The sequence below is a fragment of the Triticum aestivum genome, chromosome 1B, assembly GCF_018294505.1.
Source record: "Triticum aestivum cultivar Chinese Spring chromosome 1B, IWGSC CS RefSeq v2.1, whole genome shotgun sequence".
Lineage (NCBI taxonomy): Eukaryota > Viridiplantae > Streptophyta > Magnoliopsida > Poales > Poaceae > Triticum > Triticum aestivum.
This window is the reverse complement of record NC_057795.1, coordinates 622,074,471-622,096,490: the sequence shown is the minus strand read 5'-3', so window position 1 is coordinate 622,096,490 and position 22,020 is coordinate 622,074,471. Positions and strand designations below refer to the sequence as shown.

The 22,020-nt window shown below is 44.4% G+C and overlaps 1 long non-coding RNA gene across 2 annotated transcripts; it reads left to right on the top strand.

Moving 5' to 3' along the window:
• The first annotated feature begins 7,908 nt into the window (after positions 1 to 7,908).
• Positions 7,909 to 10,878, top strand: LOC123143082 (uncharacterized). Of its 2 annotated transcripts, none has more exons than XR_006470676.1 (3): positions 7,909 to 8,840; positions 9,184 to 9,316; positions 10,601 to 10,878. It is a non-coding gene; the product is annotated as an uncharacterized lncRNA (long non-coding RNA). The 2 variants fall into 2 exon arrangements; XR_006470677.1 differs by having other exon boundaries at positions 7,909 to 8,856.
• The last annotated feature ends 11,142 nt before the right edge of the window (positions 10,879 to 22,020 follow it).

Genomic DNA, 22,020 nt, shown 5'->3' with positions numbered 1-22,020 from the left:
GTGCAATACAAGTCCGTTTAGGACTTGTACGTATGGCTGTGTGCGTTGGGTTGTGTATATATACATACGAGAAAGCTATTCTCCTGCCGACTGGTAGTTAGCGACAGATACGTACGATCGCTCCCGCCAGTTTTTTTATCTTTCGATCTTTCTTTACGATCGCTTCTGCGCCCGCTCGCTTTTTTTCCTTCGATCTTTCTTTCTGATCCTGTCGCTCCTGCCCATCTTTTTTTTCCTTCAGCGCTAATTTTTTTCCTTCAGTGCTAAAAAAAGTATAAGTGCTACATGTAGGATTCGAACCTAGCACATGTTGTGTTTATACACATCATCCTTACCATTACAACAACTAGTACTAGTTGTTCTCTATCAAAAGATAACTAGGTATTTGTACCTTTTTACTACTATATGAGAAAAGAAATGAAAAAAAAATTCTTGTTCTTTTTCTATGGATTGCTCCAATAACTCACATACAATCATCATGATATCTAGTTTCGTGAGTCTCAAGTTGATAACACCCTATTAATTTTCGTGCAGGGATGGGGGTGAGGGGGGAGTTGATGAAACATCCACTCGGTAACTTTTTGTGTGAACAGCATGGTAACTCACACATCATAGATCTGATAACTCGCATATCACAGATCTGATAACTTATATAACTTAGTCCTGATAACTTTGGCATAGGGTGGGTGTTGATGAAACATCCCCCGGGAACTTTTGGTGTGAATAGCATGATAACTCATACATCGGAGACCTGATAACTTATGCAACCCGATCTTGATAACTTTTGGCCAATAAAGGTGATGAAATATACTTTGATAACTTTTATGTGAATATATGTATGTCATTTACAACCCCGGCGTATTGAGGCCGCTTGAAGGCCCAGCTCACCCGAAGTGATTTATAAAAATTCTTCTTTCTATCACGGTAACTCACACATCGCTGACCTGATAACTTATGTGCATAGGTCTTGGTAAATTTGCCGACCGGGTGGAGGGAGGCACGTTGATGAAATACCCCTTGGTTATTTTTTGTGCGAATAGCTTGATAACTCACACATCGCAGGCCTGATAATTTTGGGAGAAAAAGATGTTGGAAACAAATCTTGATGCTAGTAGTTTCCATATTGTAGTTTCGACCTTGTAGTTTTATAGCCTAAAAAATCATGATAAAGCTGATAATTGAACTCAAGACTTCAATATTGAGATCTTAACACACTAGTCAACTCACCCACTACTTGGCTCCTGACAAGTTCAAATAAAATACCACTTTTTTACCATCTGAGGTGAACAAATTGTTAAAATATACCCCCGGTAGCTTCCTGTGTAAATAAGATGATAACTTACATACAATTAATCTGATAACTTACATATAAACGCATTGATAACTTTTCACCTTGGGCGAAAAGTTCTAGGAATATGCCCTGATAACCTAGTGCAAATACCATGGTAATTTACGCACCAGACAACCGGTAACTTACATACAACACATTTGATAACTCTTTACCCATGTAAAAAACGTTACTGAAACATGTCCCGGTAACTTTTTGTTGTCGAAACATACCCCAGTGTGAAGTTACCACTACCCCATGCTAAAGTTATCGTGCTTCTCATCGTATAGTCATTAACCTTCTCATATTATAGTTATCAGGCTTATCATAGTATAGTTATCATGTTGCTCAAGTCATAGTTATCACGCTGGTCATGCCAAAGTTACCAAGCAAAAACAATTATTATTGCTGATATGGCAGAAAAAAGAAAGGTTAAAATAACCTTGTTTATATTTGATAGACAACAACTAAGGGTGGCTTAGTTGGTCATTGGGCTCAAACTCTAATGAATAGACCTGGGTTCAAGTCTCCTTTCCAGCACTTTTATTTTCTTTTCATATTGTGTAGCTAAAAAACCAGAAAAACCACTAGCAATTTACTATTGACATATACGGTTTTCGAGAGAAGAAGAAAAATCGGTGGAATCGAGCGTGCGGGTCGCGAGAGGAAGCTGAGTTACGGTCGTGCGGATCTGTCGCTAACGACCAGTTGACTGGTCGTTAGCACAGTCCATATACATATGCCATGCGTGAGTTGTATCACGGAGAAAACCAGAAAAGCAATAAAGAGGAAAACAAAGGGCACGACAAGAGCCCTTGGCTATCAAAGTTTTTGGACGTCGATAACTGTCACACGTGTGGCAGGAAAGAAGACGCACCACACGTCTCTAATGCAAATAGATTGCCACGTCAGCGCATGCATGCATGCAAGAATCTTTTCGGATTTTCAGTTTTTAAAATGTTTTATCTCTTAAATGAAAAATCCGATTGAAGATCCATTTTCATCATTAAATCCCTCACGACGAGATCTTCAAAACTAGATCTCATATCGATATATTTCGGCAAAAAAAAATTTGGTTAAAAGTTGCCATGTCTATTGCACATGAATTGTCATGATATTTACACTGAAGTTGCCATGATATGTTTCAACTATTTTTTTACATTTAAAAGTAAATTTTAACATATTATAAAACGGAGAATTAAGAAACTAGACTTGCCATGCACCATAAATTAAAATTGTCATGATACATGCACTTAAAATTGCCATGGTTCAATAAAAAAATATTTTCATGGTCAAAATACTAGAATTTCCATCATAAAAAAACTAAAATTGCCATGATCTACAAACTAAAATTGCCACATGGCAACTTTAGTTTAAGCACTATGGCAACTATAGTGTAAACATCATGGCAACTTCTGGGCAAAAAAATATTCGTCGAAACATATCAACATGGGGTCTAGTTTTGAAGATCTCGTCGAGGCGGATTTAATGGTGAAAATGGATTTTTAGGTCGCTTTTTTATTTAGGAGATAAAAGATTTTTAAGCCGAAAACCAAAAAGATTTCTGCTGATGTCGTCTATTCATACGTGGCAAAATGAGTGGTGATGGAGGCGTGTGGGCGATATGCAAACGTCCACACGTGTGGGCGTTAGTTTTTCCGAAGTTTTTTTTGCGCATCTCTATTGTGATTTGATGTGATCGATTCTGTGGGCGAGTTTCAACAGAACCACGATGAATCACTTGCTTGTTATGGTAGACATGTCTGTTGTGATGACAGTGCCTATCTCGTACATGTGGCATGGAGTTTCATAGCACTATCGCTTACGGCTTCACCACATGATCTCTCGAACTGAGCTATTTCCGCTTTTCTAACAAAAAGTTCGAGTAGTTCAGTGAAAAAACGACCAAGCTTTCTTCCATCCTTCCTAGCTCCTCGAGTTTGCACCCGCTCAACGCCTTTTTCATGGTTCGTTCTAATGTGGATTCGAACCATTCTCTCTGTTTGGATTTCGCGGAGGGATTTATCCAATGGATACTGATACCCATTATAATAAAATAGCAACGATAAATCTGGCAGGTGGAAGATTGGATGGTAGGGAAATGACGACCCTTTCTAGCTAACTTCACTAACAACTCTTGTATATGTGGCCACCAGAGCAACACAGATGCATTGATAAGTGGTTTGCCTATCCCCAGCCTGGTAATCAAATCAGAGTGAGAGTTCCACCCATGGGTATATTTTAAATGCATATACACAACTTGGTTTTGAAAGATATGTCACAAAATGTTGTAGAGCTGGTCGTCTTTCATATCGAGCCATTGAAGATAGGCCATCTCCTAAAATGTGGAAGTTTGGTGCTTTAGAGATGCAATAAGTTAACAAAACAAGGTAGGGCTACCCCTTAATAACAAGAAGGCTTCCAGGAATTGGGAAGAACACGAGTTTGCAAAGCTGGTTGACAACATTGGAGGAGTGCTTTATCAACTTGACAAGAGGACAAGTGGAAGATTTTCTTACAAGGCAGCAAAGATGCGAATGTTTTTGGAATATTTGTGGACATCGTAAGTTTCTCAAGAACCACCTACCAATTGAATGTTACACTATTTGTAGAAGTTTAGCCATGACATCATTAGGTGGATTTAAAAGAAAACATTTCAATCAATTTTTCGTATTTTATTTTATAAATTTTACCCACAATGGTATGTTAAACGGGCAAAGCCAACTCGCTGGGATTAGGTTCAAGTTAACCAAATAAAATTTTGTATACCGCTTATAAAACTATAGTAGCTCAAGACTAAGCAAAGATTTTAACCCATTGTCTATTAGAGTTGAACCGAGTAGTTGATATTCCTGGTTATGCGTGTGGTTAAAATATGACGATATAATTGTTTTAACTAAAACTTTAGTGTTTATCATTAGAAATATATCTTTCTAAAATAAACCCATACTTAATTTTGCTAATATTTATTTTTTGGTTCATATGTTATGTGTGAGTATGTTTTATACTCAATTCACAGTAGAAGGGTCCCGGTCGCATATCGCGCTATAGTTCTTGAAAGCATGCGTATCAAAAAATCTCGATAAATATTTCTAGACTAGACTAATAGGTTATGTATGACTTCAAAAGATCGAGCTCATGTGATGAGGACATCGCTACCGCTATTGCACCCATAATGATTGGCGCTACGCATGTTCAAATCTAAAAAAACAGGGACCAATCACTAGAACTTGAGCATGCCAATTAAATTATCGGAAACTTTTGTTTCTTAGGATTATTTCTAATGTTCATTAGAACATGGTGTTGCCTAAATTATATATGCTTGTATTGCTCACGGCCTATCATGGACAAGATGAACGAGCTTTGGAGCATGATAAAACATGGAGATGAAGACGAGCACACATGGAGCGACTATATTTTTGCTCATGACCATGTAATTTCAAAATACAGGACCATATATAGTTTTTAGAGTCCTTATTAGTGGAGGAAACCAGCTTAGGGTAAATTTCGACCCCTTCCTCCAAGGGATGGATGAATTTCCCCTCTGTCTCTCCATAAATACCGACTGAGTCCCAACTGCATTGCGGAGGCCTCGGCCATAGCGGTAGCTAAATACTTACCTAAAAGCATATCCAACACGAGACCAATAATCTGGAGACCAAAAATTAGTTTTAGGGGTGGAAGCAGAAGGTTTTTGGTCTCCAGGATTTTTTCCTTCTTTTCCAGGCCAAAATTTTGGACTTCTTCTTTTACCACACATTTTTGTGCATATGCTATGTTGTAAATGATAAAACTCATGCAAATTAATCTGAAACAAATAAAACACAAATAGTATGTAATTTTTACATATTTCATCAATCCACAACCCCAAATTCAACACAATTGTTCATCAAACCTAACAGAAAGTGCATCAAACATAAAATGAAACATAGAAGTAGAATTAGTGGTTTAGTTGCCCATTTCACATTCACCACTCCTCGATGAGGTCTTGTTGAAGTTCATGAGCATCTGTATCTCGGTTTTCATGGTGAACTTGAAGAAAGTGTCGCATGAGGTATTCCATTCTACGCGGATGCATCACCCTTCCCATGAAGTCATAGTAGGGTAATCCAAATCTTGGCCATGCTCATGCTCAAGAAAAATGTTTTGCAAGATCATGATGACAATCAAGATGTACCTAAGGATTTCTTTGTCCCAAAACTCTCCGATCCTCGCACAAGAGCAAACTGGGCTTGCAAAATCATAAATACCCTCTTGACATCCTTCCTAGCAACTGCTCGAGGATTATGAAAACTAAGTTATTTCTTACCTTGGGATCTTGGAACTGGCTTCACAAAGGTTTCCCACTTTGGATATATCCATTCGCTTGGTAGTGACTCATGTTGTATGAGTGGCCATTTGCTTGAAACTCCACCGGTGGCGATTCCCCAATGGCTAACCATGCAACGAGTGGTGATCAGTGGAGCATACTGATGTCATTGATGTTGGGGAACGTAGTAATTTCAAAAAAATCCTACGCACACGCAAGATCATGGTGATGCATAACAACGAGAGGGGAGAGTGTTGTCCACGTACCCTCGTAGACCGAAAGCGGAAGCGTTAGCACAACGCGGTTGATGTAGTCATACGTCTTCACGATCCGACCGATCAAGTACCGAATGTACGGCACCTCCGATTCAGCACACGTTCAGCTTGATGACGTCCCTCCAACTCCGATCCAGCCGAGCTTTGAGGGAGAGTTCCGTCACCACGACGGCGTGGTGACAATGATGATGTTCTACCGACGCAGGGCTTCGCCTAAGCACCGCTACGATATTATCAAGGTGGATTATCATGGAGGAGGGCACCGCACACGATAAGAGATCCAAGGGATCAATTGTTGTGTCTATGGGGTGCCCCCTGCCCTCGTATATAAAGGAGCAAGGGAGGAGGAGGCCGGCCCTAGGAGGGGCGCGCCAAGGGAGTAGGATTCCTACTCCTAGTAGGAGTAGCTTTCCTCCATTCCTAGTCCAACTAGGAGAAGGGGGGAAAGGAGGGGAGGGGAGAAGGAAGGGAGAGGGGGGCCGCGCCCCAAACCCCTTGTCCAATTCGGACTGGGCTTGGGAGGGGCGCGCGCCACCTCCTGGCTGCTGCCTCTCCTTCCCACTAAGGCCCATTAAGGCCCAATACTCTTCCCCGTATTCCCGTAACTCCCCGGTACTCCAAAAAATACCCGAATCACTCGGAACCTTTCCGATGTCCGAATATAGTCGTCCAATATATCGATCTTTACGTCTCGACCACTTCTAGACTCCTCGTCATGTCCCTGATCTCATCCGGGACTCCGAACTACCTTCGATACATCAAAACATATAAACTCATAATATAACCGTCATCAAACTTTAAGCGTGCGGACCCTAGGGGTTCGAGAACTATGTAGACATGACCGAGACACGTCTCCGGTCAATAACCAATAGCCGAACCTGGATGCTCATATTGGCTCTCACATATTCTACGAAGATCTTTATCGGTCAAATCGCATAACAACATACGTTGTTCCCTTTGTCATCGGTATGTTACTTGCCCGAGATTCGATCGTCTGGATCTCAATACCTACTTCAATCTCGTTACCGACAAGTCTCTTTACTCGTTACGTAATGCATCATCCCGTAACTAACTCATTAGCTACATTGCTTGCAAGGCTTATAGTGATGTGTATTACCGAGAGGGCCCAGAGATACCTCTCGACAATCGGAGTGACAAATCCTAATCTCGAAATACGTCAACTCAACAAGTACCTTCGGAGACACCCGTAGAGCACCTTTATAATCACCCAGTTACGTTGTGACGTTTGGTAGCACACAAAGTGTTCCTCCGGTAAGCGGGAGTTACATAATCTCATAGTCATAGGAACATGTATAAGTCATGAAGAAAGCAATAGCAACATACTAAACGATCAAGTGCTAAGCTAACAGAATGGGTCAAGTCAATCACATCATTCTCCAATGATGTGATCCCGTTAATCAAATGACAACTCATGTCTATGGCTAGGAAACTTAACCATCTTTGATTCAACGAGCTAGTCAAGTAGAGGCATACTAGTGACACTTTGTTTGTCTATGTATTCACACATGTACTAAGTTTCCAGTTAATACAATTCTAGCATGAATAATAAACATTTATCATGAAATAAGGAAATAAATAATAACTTTATTATTGCCTCTAGGGCATATTTCCTTCAGTCTCCCACTTGCACTAGAGTCAATAATCTAGTTCACATCACCATGTAATTTAACACCAATATTCACATCTGTATGTGATTAATACCCATAGTTCACATCGTCATTTGATCAACACCCAAAGGGTTTACTAGAGTCAATAATCTAGTTCACATCGCTATGTGATTAACACCCAAAGAGTACTAACACTACAAGAAATCTGTTAATCCATGACAAATTTCTGGTGACGTCTTCAAAAACGTCATCAACGGTCCAATACAGCCCCACAAACCCACTCGAGCCCGCCCAAAGCCCACTTGTGCCCGCCCAAACCATTCATGTATAAAACCTAACCCTAAAACTCCCTTCCCCAGTCTCTTTCTCCCCCCGCCGCCGCCCCCTCCTCTTATCCCTCACCATCGATCCCCTTATCCCTTCTCTGCACCCTCACCGTCCCGGTGATCCCTCGTTCCTCCACCTCCCCACATGCGCCCTTTCTCTTACCCGGAAATCCGGAATCTCCTCAACCTCGTCCACTACCACTTTAATGGCACCTCTCCCTCGTCTCCTACAAGCTGCAATCGCAGTGGTATCTTGGGCGCGCGCAGATCTGACGCGAAACTCAACCCCGACGTCGGCCTTGTGGAAGTGGAGCGGCCATGCGGTGGAAGGCGGTATACTGCGGCGGCTGGAAGCACCAGCGAACCCTAGTCGCCACTGGTTACCAGCGCGGCTCCCACCTCTCCTGTTAGCTTCCTCAACATCGTGGCTTAGTGTTGCCACGCGACCCCCTTCCAAGTTCTTTTGCCGCCTCCGGCTGACGTTGTGGTCGTGGATTCCTACAAAGGAAAGGTCGCTCGGTTCCCTCTCTCTAGTTTACGGATGCCCTTACAATGCATAGGTAGTCGTTCGAATACACTACTGCTATTTCATAATCAAATTCTGATCTCCTTTCATCTGCTGTAGAGATTTGGAGCTTACTTAGCATGCAGCAGATTGGTTTCCCTTTTCCTTACTTTTGGCTAGGATTACGATTTCTGCTCCTTGTGTATAAATAGATTTATTATTACTGCTATATAAACAGATTATGATTTAGTTGGACTGAATCCTTCTTATATTCACAAAGATATTTGGCGGCTTGGCAGATGTGCCTGGTTTCCACCATCGTGAGGCATCGCAGCCCCACCCCAAGGTCCCTGCACTGAAGGAGAGATCATGTAGAAGCCATGCCACAGCTGGTTTGATGTGCAGGAACAAGGTTGATGCGTCTACTTGCCGCCGGCCGGACGTGTTGTGCACCCATCGTCTGATACACAGTATGACCTGATGCATGTACAACCTTTTGCTGAATCTGGTATCCTTTGATTATTATAATTCTGATGCTAAAGGGTGTGTGGCTATGTGTGTTTCGAACGCAATGCTAATATACATGCACATAGAGGAGATGAAGAAAGTAAAATGTTGATTTGACCAGGCTCTCCGTGAATGGTGCGCTGATTTGATTGGTTGACATTGACAACGAAACACTGAAACCATTCATTCTACAAATTGCACATCATGATTTTAGTTACACTGTACTTCTCGATTCATGCAAGTAAAGGTTAGGTATGATCCATGCATATCAATCTTTAAAACTCACCTGTCTGCTTCATGTAACAGTACCGGCCCATGATAGCATAGTGGACTGTAACTCTCCAGGAGGATTTACATGTCAGATCCTCAGAGTTTGTTTATGCTAGAAGCTTTCACTTTGCTGGAGTTGATGACATCAAGAGAAATTGGGAATCTGTTGGTAAGGAAACATTCTTTTTATCTTTCACTAGACAACACCACAAACGAGTACACTTTTTAGATATCTACCTTTTCTTGTTATCAATATTGTTTCTTTAGACTTGTGATGTTAATCAGTCTCGTGTCGTTAAGATCTGTAAGCAATTGTCAAATAAGAAGGAACAATAAATGACTACACATATTACCTTGCTACCAAACATATGAAAAGGAATACAAAATATCCATTTAGTTGTTTGTCTCGTGTGTTGGTTTTTTTTTCTCCATAAAATTGGTCGTCAAACATGTGTGTCAATTCAACAAATATATGAATTTGTGGTACCATAATATTAATTAAATATGTTGCTGCACATCAAAATGTCTGAATCTGTTGAGTAATTGAGGGTTGAAGAGAGGAAAGGATAGGGAGAGGGGGAAGTTTACGTGACACAATTGAAAATGGTAGACATGCCTTGTCAAGATAAGCACATTGTGAAATATGCCAGCTGGATGGTTATGTGTTTTAAATTCAAAGTGTGTGTGAATGGGCGAGGAAAGGGAACTGATAACATGGATCTGTATGACTGAGATAGTATGTGGAGAGGAAGATTTTTTTTTTTACAATTCGGCCTAATGTGCATTAGGATACTAAAAATATATGTTAGCCAAGATTGGTGTTGAACAACTGGAAGATGTATGAACAACTAGAATATGTATATTCCCGTTGTAACGCACATGCAATTAAATAGTGTATACAAAAATAATTATGGTCCTCCCAACGTCCACCACTGAATATCTCTGCACATTTCTGAACTTTGATTTTATATAAAACAATCCAATTTATCTTCTCTCTTATGTCCTTGATTTCACTATGACTTGAATCTCTTTCTCTGATTTCTTGTTCCTATTGTTGTCCTGTATACATGTATATTGGTTCCTTTCATTATTGTTTCCTGTTATAGATAACAGTACTATGCTGGTCAAGTGGGTAGATGAGAGCAATTGGGCGTTGCAAGGTTATCCAGTTCATAATAACACTTGCTGTTGGTGTTCGTGTTTTATGATTTAGCCTGTACCTTAATAACCATGAAGTAATTTGTAAGCCATGTAATAGATTATATTTGTAGTTCTTGTCACCTTCTATTCAAATATACTGGTTTGTTTCATTTCATTATTTTTCCTGTTATAAGTAATAGTACTCTCAATGCTGGCCAAGTGGACATGTAATACATTTTTACGCTTGTTGTAATACTCTTGTCTCTACTATCTATGAATCTGCAAAAATTTAATGTTCTTTTAAATATGCTAGGTATGATTGGGTAGTGGGCTACATAGTGCTACCCACCATAATCCTCGCCATGACATGATAGTTGCCATCAGGAGAGTCGACGAAGAACCTGAACAGCAGCCTCAAAAGTTTTTATGTTTTGTTGATGTAAACTGGATTGTAGTGCTTCTTAACCTTCTTCAGTAATATATTTAGTGAATCTATGTTGTAAGTTATCATTAGATGAAGGATTTGTAAACTAATATGTTGTATATACAAACAGATTTTTTCGAGAAAACATATAAATATAGATGGCCGCATATTGTGTGAACGGTTTGAAATTACTTTCTCTTTGAGCCAAAATTGGCTAAAACATATATGGTCTCAAAATTGGGCAGAAAGAAATTGGATGGACCATATTTAAATTGTGCCTACATTCGTGACGATTTTTGTGACGAAAAGTAGTATCCACGTAGGCAGCCACATCATTCCAATTGGCGAATCAAAAACCCAACACGGCATCAGGCTATGATGGCTTGGTTCCGTCACAATGGTTTGGGCCTGGGCGGGCTTGGGGTAGATCCATGACGGTCAAGACCCGTCAAGGAAGGCAGGATGTCAAATTATGACGTGATATACATGACGGATATCAAGTCTGTCATGCATGGCCACCCATGACAGTTTCCACTCATTTGTGACAGACATGTACCGTCACGTATTAACAGATTTCTTGTAGTGAGGTATGATCATGTTTTTCTCGTGAGAGAAGTTTAGTCAACGGGCCTGTCACATTTAGAGCCGTATGTATTTTGCAAATATTCTATGTCTACAATGCTCTGCAAGGAGCTACTCTAGTAGTTGCTCCCACTTTCAATATGTATCTAGATTGAGACTTAGAGTCATCTGGATCGGTGAAAAAGCTTGCACCGATGTAACTCTTTACGACGGGCTCTTTTATCACCTCCATAATCGAGAAATATTTCCTTAGTCCTCACTAAGGATATTCTTGACCGCTGTCCAGTGATCTATTCTTAGATCAAAATTGTACTCCCTTGCCAAACTCAGAGCAAGGTATACAAAAGGTCTGGTACACAGCATAACATACTTTATAGAACCTATGACTAAGGCATAGGGAATGAATTTTCATTCTCTTTCTATTTTCTGCCATAGTCGGGTTTTGAGTATTACTCAACTTCACACCTTGCAACACAGGCAAGAACTCTTTCTTTGACTGTTCCACTTTGAACTACTTCAAAATCTTATCAAGGTATGTACTCATTGAAAAGTCTTATCAAGCGTCTTGATCTATCTCTACAGATCTTGATGCTCAATGTGTAAGCAGCTTTACCGAGGTCTTTCTTTGAAAAACTCCTTTCAAACACTCCTTTATGCTTTCTAGAAAATTCTACATTATTTCTGATCAACAATATGTCATTCACATATACTTATCAGAAAGGCTGTAGTGCTCCCACTCACTTTCCTGTAAATACAAGCTTCACTGCAAGTCTGTATAAAACTATATGCTTTGATCAACTCATCAAAGCATATATTCCAACTCCGAGATGCTTGCACCAGTCCATGGATGGATCACTGGAGCTTGCACACTTTGTTAGCACCTTTAGGATTGACAAAACCTTCTGGTTGCATCATATACAACTCTTCTTTAATAAATCCATTAAGGAATGCAGTTTTGACATCCATTTGCCAAATTTCATAAAATGTGGCAATTGCTAACATGATTCGGATAGACTTAAGCATTGATACGAGTGAGAAAATCTCATTGTATTCAACACCTTGAACTTGTAAAAAAAAATTGCGACAAGTCGAGCTTTGTAGATAGTAACACTACTATCAGTGTCTGTCTTCCTCTTAAAGATCCATTTATTTTCTATGGCTTGCCGATCATCGGGCAAGTCCACCAAAGTCCACACTTTGTTCTCATACATGGATCCTATCTCAGATTTCATGGCCTTCAAGCCATTTCGCGGAATCTGGGCTCATCATCACTTCCTCATAGTTCGTAGGTTCATCATGGTCTAGTAACATGACTTCCATAACAGGATTACCGTACCACTCTGGTGTGAACTGTACTTTGGAAGACCTACGAGGTTCTGTAGTAACTTATTCTGAAGTTTCATGATCATCATCATTAGCTTCCTCACTAATTGGTGTAGGAATCACTAGAACTGATTTCTGTGATGAACTACTTTCCAATAAGGGAGCAGGTACAGTTACCTCATCAAGCTCTACTTTCCTCCCACTCACTTCTTTCGAGAGAAACTCCTTCCCTAGAAAGGATCCATCTTAGCAACAAATATTTTGCCTTCGGATCTGTGATAGAAGGTGTACCCAATAGTTTCCTTTGGGTATTCTATGAAAATGCACTTCTCCGATTTGGGTTCGAGTTTATCAGGTTGAAACTTTTTCAGATAAGCATCGCAACCCCAAACTTTAAGAAACGACAACTTTGGTTTCTTGCCAAACCACAGTTCATAAGGCATCGTTGAGGGATTCCTGGATAAGGGGGTATGCGGACAGCCGGACTATGTACTTTGGCCGGACTGTTGGACTATGAAGATACAAGATTGAAGACTTTGTCCCGTGTCCGGATGGGACTCTCCTTTGCGTGGAAGGCAAACTTGGCGATTCGGATGTAGATCTCCTTCTCTGTAACTGACTCTGTGTAACCCTAGCCCCCTCCGGTGTCTATATAAACAGGAGGGTTTAGTCCGTAGGATAACAACAATCATACCCTCTGTTGGAAAAGGCAGTGCCTAGGAGGCACTTAGGCACGCCTAGGCGCTAGGCAATGGCCAAACGCCTCGCCTAGGGCATGAATGGAGGTCTAGGCAGGGAAAGCAAGGAATTGTCCACCCAAGCAAGAAATCATGCCACATACTGCACTGACATGCCGAACGGGTTATATTCTAATGGTAGTAGATGATAACTAACTTATTTATATGCCCTAAACTAATATCAACAACCATATAATAATCAAAAATACACTACGAGTAAAAACTATATTACCGCCTAGGCCGCGCCTAGGGCGCTTAGGCACTGCCTAGGCACTAGGCGAAGGCCAACCGCCTCGCTTACGCCTACCGCCTTTTCCAACCTTGATCATACCATAGGCTAGCTTCTAGGGTTTAGCCTCTATGATCTCGTGGTAGATCAACTCTTGTAATACTCATATCGTCAAGATCAATCAAGCAGGAAGTAGGGTATTACCTCCATCGGGAGGGCCCGAACCTAGGTAAAACATCGTGTCCCAGTCTCATGTTACCATTAGCCTTAGACGCATAGTTCGGGACCCCCTACCCGAGATCCGCCGGTTTTGACACCGACATTGGTGCTTTCATTGAGAGTTCCTCTGTGCCGTCGCTGTACGGCTCGATGGCTCCCCCAACCTTCAACAGTGCAGTCCAGGGTGAGACTTTTCTCCCCGGACAAATCTTTGTGTTCGGCGGCTTTGCACTGCGGGCTAACTCGCTTGGCCATCTGGAGCAGATCGACAGCTACACCCCTGGCCATCAGGTCAGGTTTGGGAACCTGAATTACACGAGCGATATCCGCGGAGACTTGATCTTCGATGGATTCGGGCCTGCATCGGGAGTACCGAATAGTCACGACGAGCACGACTTAGATCTGCTATCGGACAGTATTCGGGATATCGCCCCTATAGCCGCTCCTGGCCTAAATCCGGGGCAGATCGTGTCGACTGAGGACGGGTGGATGGACCCTGCCACGGAGGCCGCATACTCTTCGGCGGTAGAGCCGAACACAGACTTCGCTGTTAAGGGGATCTGCATCACCGGACCCCCAGACCTGTGTCCGGACATGGGTTCTGAACCACGTGCGCCCGGGCCCATCAAGTCCGATTGGGCTCTAGTAATGGAGTTCACCATCGCGGACATCTTTCAGCACTCGCCCTTTGGCGATGTGCTAAATTCATTAAGGTCTCTCACCCTGTCAGGAGATTCCTGGCCAAACTATGTCCGGCTCGAGTGGGAAGCAGGCGACAAAGAAATTCGTTATCCACCCACCACCCACTTCATAGCCACGGTCGATGATTTGACTGACGTGCTTAACTTCGACTCTGAAGACATCGACGGTATAGACGACGATGCAGGAGAAGAACAAGAACCACCGCCCACATGGCGCTGGATTGCCACCTCTTCATATGATATATACATGGTGGACACCCCCAAAGAAAACAATAGCGAGGAGGCAACAGATAACCCCTCAGGGAAGAAATCAAAGCATGGGCGTCATCGACGCCGCTCTAAGCCCCGCCACAGAAACACTGGCACTGGAGAAGAAAACAATGCAGAGGGTACCGAAGAGGAATAAAATCCTGATTAGCCTACCTTCGAGCAGGCAGAACAAGAACAAGGGCAGGTCAGCCCAGATAAACAGGCGACGGACGGATACTTGGAGGACGACAACTATATGCCTCCCTCCGAAGATGAGGTGAGCCTCGGCGACGAAGAATTCGGTGTACTGGAGGATCCCATGGAGCAGGAGCGCGTCAAGCGCCGGCTTATAGCCACTGCAAGAAGCCTGAAAAAGTAAAAGTGGCAGCTCCAAACTGATCAAGATCTGCTCGCAGACAGATGGACTGAGGTCCTGGCGGCCGAGGAATATGGACTCGAGCCTACCACCAAGGGCTACCCAAAGCACAAGTTGCTACCTCAGCTGGAGGAAGAGCCCGTAGAGCCTGCATTACCAGCACAAGACGAGGCTGACCGACCACCTCATGGCCGGGATAAAACGACGTACCAGCCCGCACCCCCACGCCAGTTCACTATGGTCCGGGGCAATACGCAGGACCTGCGAGATATATTGGAAAACAACGCAGGACAACAAAGATCAATCTGCGGATCACGGGGGCGCACCACAGCACATGACGATGACCGTCATGCCGAATACACTAGTAATAAGTCCGGCCGGGCCGAACACAACCAACCAGATTTAGTCGGACTGCGTCGTGACATAGCCCGGCACAGAGGCGCCGCACACCCCCTCTGCTTCACTGATGAAGTAATGAATCATGAATTACCAGAAGGGTTTAAACACATTGTCGGTGTCAAAACCGGCGGATCTCGGGTAGGGGGTCCCAAGCAGTGCGTCTTAGGATCAATGGTAACAGGAGGCAAGGGACACAATGTTTACCCAGGTTCGGGCCCTCTCGATGGAGGTAAAACCCTACGTCCTGCTTGATTAATATTGATGATATGGGTATTACAAGAGTAGATCTACCACGAGATCAAGAGGCTAAACCCTAGAAGCTAGCCTATGGTATGATTGTTGTTGTATATTCTATCGACTAGCCTGGCCCCGGTTTATATAATGCACCAGAGGCCTAGGATAACAAGAGTCCTAGCCGAATACGCCGGTGGGGGAGGAGTCCTTGTCTTGATCGCCAAGTCTTGTGGATTCTTCCTTGTATGCGGCAGCTGTCCGGACTGGCCCATGAGTATACGGCCATGGGGGTCCTCGGCCCAATCCAACTGATCGGGAGACGACGTGTGAGTACCCCCTAGTCCAGGACACCGTCAGTAGCCCCCTGAACCGGTCTTCAAGTTAGGGACGCTCCTCGATTCTTCCGAACTGTTCTTCATCTTCGGTTGCCGGTCTTGAAAACTGGTTCAACAAATCTTCTCATCTTCGATCTTGAGGATCGCCGAAATGCATTCGACGAGTTTACACGTCGGGTATCCGAGGAGCCCCTTTAAGTTTCCGGCCTTTATCAATGCCTTGTTATTTTTATGCCACACCTCGGGTTTGAAGTTGTTCCCGGGCGGCAACATCCTCTTGCGTCCGAGCTCCAACGCCGGACTGCATTCGAGGTATCTTTTGCAGCCGAGCACCAATGCCGGACTGCTTCCCAGCTCTAACACCGGACTAAGTATCCGAGCTCCAACGTCGGACTGTATCCGAGCTCCAACACCGGACTATGTATCCGAGCTCCAACACCGGACTATATCCGAGCTCCAACGCCGGACTATGTATCCGAGCTCCAACGCCGGACTTTATCCGAGGTGTCGTAAATCACCTTGGTTCAAAGAAGTTTGAAGGAGTTTAGCCGAGCTTAATGCCGGAAATGCCCTCTATGGAGCCAGCCACTAGCGCCCGAGCTTTATGCCGGACTGCTTCCGAGGTGGTGCACCACCCCGAATGTGGGCCGATTTTTGTCAATACTTTTGATTGGTGCAATTTATTCTCTGCCGAGATACATAGCCAGTAGCCCTCAAGGTGGGTATCGATCTAAAACCCGAGATGCCCATGAAGGATGACATAAGACCGCCGATCCCCGTAGCTACTGAGACTCAGGTTGATTTGCAAAATCAGTCTGAGGATCAAGTCCTAGCTCGGCAGAATACTTTGGGACACAAAAAGCGGCGTGCTCAGTCCTCGAGACTCAGGTTGGGTGCGGCCGACCAACCTGAGGATCAAAATCTCCTCGGAAACTGTATTGCACTTAAAATTTTCGGCATAGAACAGGCAATGCAGTAGCCCCCGAGACACTGGTCGGGTGGCAACACCATATCAGGGGATCAATGTGCCCCTTTAAGTAGCCCCCGAGCCTTAATGCGGGTAAGGGAGGCCGAATTAAGGATCGATGTCCATAGTAAAAGCACAAATTATGTGTAATGACTCTATGTATCCAAGTACTTTACGTCATTAATGCTCGGACCCGCATTGTACAAAACGTTGTTGACCGACCATCGGCTTCCACCTCCTCGGCCAATAGCCGAGGAGTGTTTGTCCTACTTTATAAGGCCTTTATGAGGGCAAAGATTTACAACAAACAAGGAAATCTGGCCATACGGTTTTATAAACAAAGGTACGCGGAGAGACATATTATATTACTGTTTAATAGAAGAAATGTCTTCCAAAGAAAATAGTCCCGCTATCGGTTCCTTTCTTTGGGTTTGTCATGAAAGCATGATCATGAAACCTCAGCTCCAATGTAAGAGCAAAATATCGAGGATTTAGTTTAGGAGGCCAGTTAATAGCCCCCGGTAGCGTTCGGCGACAGTCGAGGTCAAGCCGTAAACACTTCGGCCATTGTTATTAATGGCCCGTCGTTTAACGTCGTCATCGGATCGCCGACCAGTTTACGCTTATTGTGACAGTCAGTTTTCGGCTTTCTCCACTGAGGTGCTTAACCATGTGAGCTGGAAGCATAATCGCAATGGTTCTCCCTTTGCACACCTAGCCAAACAAAGCGGAACATAGGAGGCAAGCGCAGGAGCCGGGCAACCCAACTATTGACCGAAGACACAATTCGAAACCGATGCATATATAGCAATATCCGAGAATGTTTTTGCCGAATCTCTAAAGGTGTCCGGCGTTGCACTGCGAGACTTGTGCTGAAAACACACAAATAGTTTAAAAGTGCCATGGGCTCGAAAAGCCAAAAAACTTATTCAAAAGGTTAATGTCCGAACTAGATCAAGTGTTCGGTGCCGATCCGAAAATTGGACTTTAGAGAAAAAAGGTGCTTCTGCCGTGCTTTAACATGACACATCCTATCTCAAAACTTCAAGCGGGTCAGCCTACGGCTTCAACCTCCTATCCCGAAGGCGGAGTACTTCTTACTAGGCCAGTTTAGCAAACTAAACTCTAGCGGCTTTGAGAGAGAAATTAGGCTCCCCGGCTAGTGACCGCACACTTGTGTCGAAAAAAGGAGTGATAAATAATAATAAAAACTTTGCAACGACTAAGAAGAAAAACACTTATCATAAAACGGCTCATATAAATTTAAGAGCCCCCAAGTGACTTGGGTAAAAGAATGATTGCATGTACCGAAGTACTTATATCATATCTATGTTCAACCGAACTTTAAACGCGTCTTAACCGACCGTCGGCTTCTCCCTCTTCGGTCAAGGACCGAAAAGTGTTATGTACTCCATCTGTCGAGAATATCGACGGTGTTTCCAATAACCAGGCAATCAGGCCATAAGGCTGTAACAGACAAAGCGCGCTCAGGGAACTTATGCTATATTACTGCGAAGAGTAAGAAGCATCTTCGAAGAAAATAGTACCCCCACCGATACCTTTCTTCGGTGCTCATTGTTATTATGAGACTTGTGCAATAGATTTTTTGTACTCATGAGTTCCGTTGTGTGCCGACCATGATTGAAAACAATAAGAGCGCTAGCTTTCGGCTTCACCCAGTCTGAGGTCCGGCTCGGGTGACCCGATCGTGACAATCGCAGAGGTGCTCCCTTTACTCCCTAGCCGAACAATCGGGAACGTAGGGGTAAGCACAGGAGCCAGGCAACCCAGCTTGCAAATCGCTTAAGTCAATATGGTGCATATTGTGGCGTAATACACGAACAAGGAACGAAGCCGTACAAGTATAACCATATGCAAGAGGAAAAAGCTTCATGAAGGAAGCCCCCAAGTAAACGGGGTATTTGAATTTGCGCGTCACAAACAAAGTTTGGACAAGGAAATTTTTACAAGCAACTTTTTTCCAAAAAAGTATAATGCTTGGCCGAGCCGAACACAAGTTAAAAATTTAAAACTTTGAGCATGAAGACAACTTAGCTGGTTAATGTGTTCGGTATTGATGACGCGGTCCGAGCTTGATGCGGGACAAGGTTCCATCCCCGAGCCGGTCCCGAGGTGGCGGAGCAAAGAGCTCGGCACTCCGAAGTGGTGACATAGCACGGTCAATGCAGGACGGCAGGGTGATGCCGAAGTCCCCGGCATGGGGTAATGAAGTGTTGACGAAGCCCCCCGTCCAGCCGAGGTGACGCCAAAGGATATAGTCCGGCTGGATCATTTTCCTGTGCACAAAAAATAGTGCAAACCGGAGATAATAGTAATAATAATAAAATAAAAAATTCGTTGCATAACAAATAATTTATGCAAAGTGAGTAATAAAAGAAATATGGCCTGGCGCCGAAGTCAATGTCGATGCAGGGCGGCGGCGTGATGCGGTAAAGGCATGGCAAGGCCTGAATTCACAGGTCGGTTCGAGTTCCGGATGCGGCGTTCGCCGGACTATGTACGGAAACTGACCGAACCACCATGCGACCGTCGTTAATGCGGCCACCATTTGATAGACCTGCGTACATATGACGGACAAACCAGAGTAATAATTCATTGGGAAAAATGAACCCTAACAAGCAAAAAATACTAGGATTAATAGCACCTGGCTTATTTGTTGTAGCAATCCGAAGAAAGGTGATTCCCAAAATTGGGACTCGATCCGCACACCTATCGCCTGATGGGCGATAAAGCAACGGCATGGCGATGCTGGCAAAGGTTGGCTCGCCGAGGCAAAGCCCTCGGTCCAGCTAACGTGACGGAGCTGGTCGGCCAGCGACGCCGAAGTCTCCGGAGTAGGTTGATGAAGAGATGATGAAGCCCCCGGTCCAGCGATGCAGGTCGTGACGTGGTCGATGCCGGCTTGATGAAGTGACCGTGTGGCGATGCAGGTGTGCCCGCTCCGTGTAATCCGTGGGGCGGCGATGTTGGTGACGATTTATCCTTCGCGATGCCGAACTATTGTTCGGCTGGCCTGATGATCCGAAGAAATTGAGCTCGGCTCAACAAAGCGACGACGTGTCTAACGCAGGTCGGCCGCCGTGGAGTGATGTTGTCGGGCTGGTTTGACACCGGCGCGACGGTGAAGTTCGTATTGCGAGAATACTTTTAATACTACTGGGATGTGTTTGAGAATAAAACACAACACCCCATACGAAAACTTCCTTCAAAAAGGATGTCCGAGATCCCCCGTTCATAAAGAAGATGAATTCGGGTCGGATTCGTTCTCGCGCAGAAAGTAGATCCAAAAAGTGATGCATTAATCGGAAGTTTCCCGGAGTTCGAACGGTCGAATCGAGCTGAATTTTTGGCAGGTGGTAGATATGGGAATTCCGCAGCAAATCAACGGTTGGATCTTCCAAAGGACATCCCAGCTAGACGCTCGATACCACGTCATAAACTCGTCCGGATTCTCGTCCAGATTCAACAGGGCTTCGATATATCGGAGATTGCCGGAGATTCCTCCATCGGAACTCGACGAAATTTTTGCAGGGTTGTTGTAGACTTAATTCCGCACTATTCCACTGAAGAAATCGTCAAACCGACGCTCGAGGAAGCGATGACGGCGGATACAAGTTTGCTGTCCAGAAAAACAGCACGGTCGCCCGCGGGCAATGTTGACGTTGAGCCCCCGGGCTCCCTGAATGATTTCTCCATGATCTTGACAGAGATCGGAGTTGATGTTAATGAAGGCCCTCATCTGAACATGATGGTCAGAGGCAGGGCACAGTCCTTGGTCGAACCAAGGTGACCAGTCGAGCTGGTGACGAAGAAGCCGACGTCGCAGTTGACCTGCAGTCGAGCCATTGATCCTTTCGCCGATCACACAGCGGAACTCTCAATGAAAGCACCAATGTCGGTGTCAAAACCGGCGGATCTCGGGTAGGGGGTCCCAAGCAGTGCGCCTTAGGATCAATGGTAACAGGAGGCAAGGGACACAATGTTTACCCAGGTTCGGGCCCTCTCGATGGAGGTAAAACCCTACTCCTGCTTGATTAATATTGATGATATGGGTAGTACAAGAGTTGATCTACCACGAGATCAGAGAGGCTAAACCCTAGAAGCTAGCCTATGGTATGATTGTTGTTGTATATATCTATCGACTAGCCTGGCCCCGGTTTATATAATGCACCAGAGGCCTAGGATAACAAGAGTCCTAGCCGAATACGCCGGTGGGGGAGGAGTCCTTGTCTTGATCGCCAAGTCTTGTGGATTCTTCCTTGTATGCGGCAGCTGTCCGGACTGGCCCATGAGTATACGGCCATGGGGTCCTCGGCCCAATCCAACTGATCGGGAGACGACGTGGTGAGTACCCCCTAGTCCAGGACACCGTCACACATCAACATCAAATCATACGACGGCACAACAGACCCCGCGGTATGGATCGATCCGTTCCTTCTCCACATTCACATAGCCCACGGTGATGATGTACTTGCCATCAAGTATCTCCCCCTTAAGCTTAAAGGACCAGCCAGACAATGGCTGAATAGCCTGCCGGTGAACTCCGTCGGCAGCTGGGAGAATCTCAAGGATGCATTCCTCGACAACTTCCAAGGTACCTATAGGCGACCGTCGGATGCTGATGACTTAGGTCACATTACCCAATAGCCTGGAGAGTCAGCCAGGAGACTCTGGACCCGGTTCCTACTAAAAAAGAACCAAGTCACCGACTGTCCAGACACCAAAGCCATAGCAGCCTTTAAACACAGTATCCGGGACGAGTGGCTCGCCCGACACCTCGGCCAAGAGAAGCCAAAGTCCATGGCGGCCCTAAAAACACTCATTACCGACTTTTGCGCGGGCGAAGATAGCTGGCTGGCTCACAACAACAAAGCAAACACCCATGGCACATTAGAGGCCAGATATAGCATCCATAAACATCGACGCAACAAGCATAA